The 6,000-nt window shown below is 41.1% G+C and overlaps 1 pseudogene; it reads left to right on the top strand.

Moving 5' to 3' along the window:
- The first annotated feature begins 2,814 nt into the window (after positions 1-2,814).
- On the top strand, positions 2,815-4,089 carry LOC101696747 (DNA repair protein Ku70 pseudogene; annotated as a pseudogene).
- Positions 4,090-6,000: the final 1,911 nt, after the last annotated feature.

Raw genomic sequence — 6,000 nt, 5'->3', positions numbered from 1 at the left:
CAGATAGTCTTTGCTCTTTGGGTTTTCCAGGTGGACTTTATAGGTTCCAAAATTCCAGAGGCCACATATGAAAGTCTCAGGGTGCTTGTTTGAAGTATCCTTCTCTCTTATGATAAAAAAGGGTAAGGATTCCCAGTACTCCCCAAAGGAAGATAGGCTTTACCGCAATCTCCAAAATGTTTTCTAACCTCCAAATCCTGCTCTATATTTATCCTCTATAAGTGAGAAGCTCAGGAGTCACAAAGCTGGTTTCTCATCTCCTTTGGACATCATATGATCTTTCACCTCCTGCTGCAATGTAAGACCTTAGTGCCTCAGTGGAAATTTACACTTAAATTTTTTTTTCTATTTGCAATCGCAAAAATTGAAAACAATCCAAGGTTCATTAATGTGAAACTAGTTAAATAAATTCTGGTACAACTCTCCAACATCCTCTAAAGCCTTTCTCTTCCCCTCCAAAAAGAATGAGGATACTATATTTGCTGATATGAAAAAACAGTATGAGTTTATATATGCAGGACAATACTACTTTCTTTAAAAAGGTGGAAATAAATATGGTTTTGCTTGAATTTAATAAGACATCTCAGGAAACTGGATGCTTGAATTTAATAAGATATCTCATATAGGATACACAGGAAACTGGATGTGTCTGGGGAAGGACATTTGGTAGCCACATATAGTTTTTGTTTTTTTTTTAACCTTTTGAAGCTTAATCCAAGTGAATGTACAACTATATTTCAAAAGAAGACAATACTAAATTGAAACAGATGAGTGAAAAATGTGGGAATAAAGATTATCACTGATTATTTCAAGGAGCTTGGAAGTGAAAGGGAAACAACAGGGAAGCAGGAGCTAGCTCTGAACGTAAGTTGAGGAACCTACATTTTCTTCTAGAAGAGTCATGGCTATTCCATGGTTTGTGTAAGATTATTATTATTGTACTGTGATATCTTTCTCCCAAGGCATTTGTTGATACCTGTGAATAAAGAATCTTCCCGGAAACTGTATCTACAAGAGGGGTTCAGATATGTCTGCCAGATGAGATCTGGTTGGAGGTGGTAAGTAGAGACTAGCTTATCAAGATAGATCAGGGAAGCACAAGATCCCGAGTTTGATCTCGGTACAAAAAAAAAGATAGATCAGGGAGCTGTGGTCTGGATTCATCATTCACATAGAAAATAACATTCACAGTGCCCCCTGGAGTTTTATAAGGTCAGACCTGCTGAGGGCATGCTGGTTATTTGGCTTCTTAGTGAAGGTTAAGGCATAGCTATGGGCCGTTACTTTGCATCTGTTGCATATTGCAGTTGTCCAGGCACCATGAGAATGGAGATCAGTGGACTGTAGCAGCAATGGATGGAGAACATTGATGGCTAGAGCCATTAGCAGGACTCTGCCTTCCAGCATGGAACCCTAGCTCAACTACATGAGCCCAGCAATTAGGAACACTGCTGACTCTGCCAAGAACTTCTGAAGGAGCTGTGCCAATGGCTCTCTGGTACAGGCGAGGGAATGTAGGAAACATGAGCATTGACAGTGGCCAGGGAAAGCCAGGTCTTGATGAGGTGGCCACAGTAGCAGCAAGCAATGAACTCAGCCTTTTCATCAACACATGGCCCATTAGAATACTCTGCAATGTGCTAGAGAACATTTGTAAACTGATGGAGTGCCCCTCGCCCATTGAGTACAGTTTAGATTTAATTTGGAAACTGATGAAGCCTGAGAACATTTGAGTTGCTTTAATTATTTATACTTTGCTTTTGTGTGAGAGGCTTATATGCACTTAATAGCTGGGGGTTGAGTAATTAGGAGGAAGAGCTTGAACATGAGAAAATAAAAGTGAAGGAGGAAATAAACCAATCTGTAAAGGTCCTGGTTCCAACTGAACTGAATGAAGATGGTGGGGGAATAGAACAAAAGAAGATGGAGAAAAGGAGCTGAAAGGAAGGTAGATTTTTACCTGTGGGCTGGACTTTTTTAGTACAGTCAGAGGCTGAGAAATGAGCAAGATAGGAACAGGGTGAAATCTTAAGAAGACCAATGATGGTTTGACCTTCCACTTGAGGGAATTGAGTTAGAGCTGAATAGACAACTATGAAAGGATATGTAAGTGGTACCAAGGGCCTCATCGAAGTTGAAGACCATGAGTTTGAAGTGGCACAGCCTTCTTTGATTCCTAAATCTTGGATCTAGGAGGCCTCCATTGGATTTCTATGGGCTTCCAATCTGAGAACACTTATCACACTGTTGAACTCCACTGCCCCCAACCCCAACGCACACCTCAAGCAACTGGATCTTATATTCTGAGAAGAGACCCTGGATTTTATTGACTGTTGAATTCCTCTAAGACTAGCACAGTCTCTTCTGCTCTTTCTAGCACACAGTAGATGCTCAGTACATATCGGCTAGATAAGCATCAGCAATCATGAGCAATTAGCAGTCATGAGATTTCTTCCATAGCTCTTAGAAACCAGGCTGAACAAAGAAGGCAGGTAATGTAAAGGACTCCAGGTGGCTAGTGGATGTGCAAGGGAGAAATAGCCAGGGTGAAGATGTTGAAAGTGGTGGGAAGAACTTCGTTGACATGACCTTCCAAGAGGGCTGGGCTTGATAGAATTTGCGAGGTGGCCACATGAGGAGATCTGGGGGTGGCTTGAAGCAGGGCTGGGAAGTGACCTGGGGAGGGCCAAATGTTTCCTGGTCACTGAGTTCTAAGTCTCAGTGAATCACTCACAATCCAGTGGAACTCTCCTATCATCAAGGGCTAGGAAGAACAAAACATTTAAACAAACAAGAAGATTCTACTTGGCTCTTCTGGGTGCTTTGATCTCTGCAGCTGAGTGAGCAGAAACTAACATGTCAGGGTGGGAGTCTTACTATAAAACCAAGGGCGATGAGGAGGAAGAGGAGGAGGAGAGCCCTGATGTAGGTGGAGAATATAAATACTCAGGAAGAGATAGTTTGATATTTTTGGTGGATGTCTCCAGGCCCATGTTTGAATCTTAGGGTGAAAATGAACTGACTCCTTTTGATATGAGTATCCAGTGTATCGAGAGTGTGTACACAAGTAAGATCATAAGCAGTGACCGAGATCTCCTGGGAGTGGTGTTCTATGGTACCAAGAAAGACAAAAATTCAGTGAATTTCAAAAATATTTATGTTTTACAAGAGCTGGATAATCCAGGTGCTAAACAAATGCTGGAGCTTGACCAGTGTAAGGGGCAGCAGGGACAAAACCACTTCCAAGACCTGATCGGCCACAGGTGTGACTACTCCCTGAGTGAAGTGCTGTGGGTCTGTGCCAACCTCTTCAGCGATGTGCAGGTCAAGATGAGTCATAAGAGGATCATGTTATTCACCAACGATGATGACCCCCATGGCAGTGACAATGCCAAGGCCAGCCAGGCCAGGACCAAGGCCAGCGATCTCCGCGACACAGGTATCTTCCTTGATTTGATGCACCTGAAGAAACATGGGGGCTTTGACATATCCTTGTTCTACAGAGAAGAGGAGCTGGATGACCAGAAAATTCAGGTGACTCCTCCAGGCTTCCAGCTTGTCTTCCTACCCTATACCGATGTTAAATGAAATGTGCCTGCTACTGAAAAGGTCATGGCCAACCCAGAGCAGTTAGACAAGATGAAGGCCATCGTTCAGAAGCTGCACTTCAAATACAGAAGTGACAGCTTTGAGAACCCTGTGCTGCAACAAAACTTTAGGAACCTGGAGGCCTTGGCCTTGGATTTGATGGAGCCTGAGCAAGCAGTGGATCTGACCTTGCCCAAGGTTGAAGCAATGCATAAAAGACTGGGCTCCCTAGTAGATGAATTCAAGGACCTTGTTTACCCACCAGACTACAATCCTGAGGGAAAAGCCACCAAGAAAAAGCAAGATGGTGAAAGTTCTGGGAGCAAAAGGCCCAACACGGAGTTATCTAAGGAGGAGCTGAAGGTCCATGCCACCAAGGGCACACTGGGCAAGCTCACTGTGCCCATGCTGAAGGAGGCCTGCAGGGTGTGTGGGCTCAAAGGTGGGCTAAAGAAGCAGGAGCTGCTGGATGCATTCACCCAGCACTTCCTGAAGGACTGAGTGCATGGCTAGCTGCCTTCAGCCTTCTGCCTTCCCACCTTCACCAACTTACCAGTTATTTCTGCAGAGTTGCCAAGTGCTGCCTGTTGGGAGCCAAGGACTTTAGGTTTGTGGAACCTCTTGTTACCATGGAGACCACGCAGCTCTCCCATTTTGCTGTGCCTTATCTACTTTGTGAATAAAGGCCTAAGTTTGTACTATTAAAAAAAAAAAAAAGGAGATTCTACTTGAAAACTAGGTTTTTGAGTGAGAGAAGGAAACATATTAGAACTTGAATCTTAACCCACAACAGTGATGTTAAATTTTTATAGAACAGCTCTTCTTTTTTTTATTATTTAGAGAATACTTTATCAGTTTCTGTAATCAAACCCACGTGGATAAGACCTTACATATTTAATATAGTGTATTACCCCTGTACAAATGGAAAAAAAATTAAGTTTAATGTTTCTACACCAATATGGCTGAAGAACAGCTTTTCTTTAAAGTAGTTGAAATGATATTTGCACAGTCATGGGGTTATACTTTGCAATCCTCATAGCTTTTGGTCACTATTACTATCTTGGCTTGGAAAATAGGGACCATACTCAAATCATCTTTGTTGTTCCTGGATCCAGCACTTGGGGGTACTGTCCAGTAGGGTGGTGTGTAACTGAAAAACATCTCCCAGTCTTTAGTAATAATTAGAACTTACTTCCATTGACATCTGAAGCAGTTAAATTTGCATGCCTATTCTAATATGGCCTCACCTTGTCTACAGGGATTTGAAGATGCCATTAGCTGAATTAATCTCATTCAAATTCCTGAGACATCGTACTTAGTTATAACACTTGTATCTATCCCAACAAGAATCTATTGATAGACTATAAAAATAGTGAGTGCTGTCAGAAAAAAAAATTGCAAAAGGCTGTGAAATAGACCACAAAGATTATGGAGCATTTACTGTGAAAAAACCTAGATATTGTCTAGAGTACTGTTGTGAAGATCTCTTTCATTATCTTTGATCTATTTTATAACAGTGCACATTGTAGAAAATGAGCAATAATCAAAATGATTCTTCCCCATATAAATATGAGTGGATAGTGTTCAATGGAATGAAATGGACTAATTTTGTATCTATTTGTAAATTTATTTCAACATTTCCTGTTGCCTATATATGTGGTTCTTTGAATTCTCCTCTCAAGTGGTTATAACATAGTATTGGACTTCTCATTAATTGATGCATTAAGCAAAATCTTTGACACTAATTCATTTTATATGAGTCTTGATTTTACATTTTTTAATAGATCCTTTTACAGTTTCTAGTTTAGGGTATGCCTACCATTAGGACAGAGGTATAGGAGCTATTGCCAGATGGACACACAGGAAACCACTGCAAACTACACATGAAAGAACCAGGAATATTAGTAGATTTTATAAAAGAGATCTCAGGTTGTCATTGTATTTGAGAGGAGCTCAGGGCTGGAGAAAGTAAAAAGGGTTCTAGAGAGAAGCTATGACTTCATAGCTGAGACTTCAGAAAACTGGGAGGACATGGAAACAGAGCTTATATTGGGACAATGAAGGACCCAACCTAAGAAAAACTATGGGGGAGATCAGCAAGGCCTGTTCAGAGAGGTTCACTCTAAGACAAGTTCTGTTTAGGGAGAATAAAAACACAGATAATTTTATTTGGCCTTCTAAATAAACAATGCAGTGTGTGCTAGAGGCTCTTACATCTGATTACTGCATTAGAATTAGATTTAGAAATAGAAAAATACTAATTCCATGGCCCTGCCCCATGGATTTCTAATGTAATTGGTCTAAAGAGCCAAGAAAAGCTACCCATGATTCTAAAATGAAACCAAGTTAGTGAACTACTGGGCTAAGCAATTTATATGTGTATTTTGGGTTAATGTGACCCTCGCAATAACT

Source organism: Heterocephalus glaber, unplaced genomic scaffold, assembly GCF_053883595.1.
Source record: "Heterocephalus glaber isolate CG9 unplaced genomic scaffold, H.glaber_assembly_v1.0 deba00000621, whole genome shotgun sequence".
Taxonomy (NCBI): Eukaryota; Metazoa; Chordata; class Mammalia; order Rodentia; family Bathyergidae; genus Heterocephalus; species Heterocephalus glaber.
Note: the sequence above shows the minus strand (reverse complement) of the source record. Positions and strands in the feature narration are given on the sequence as shown.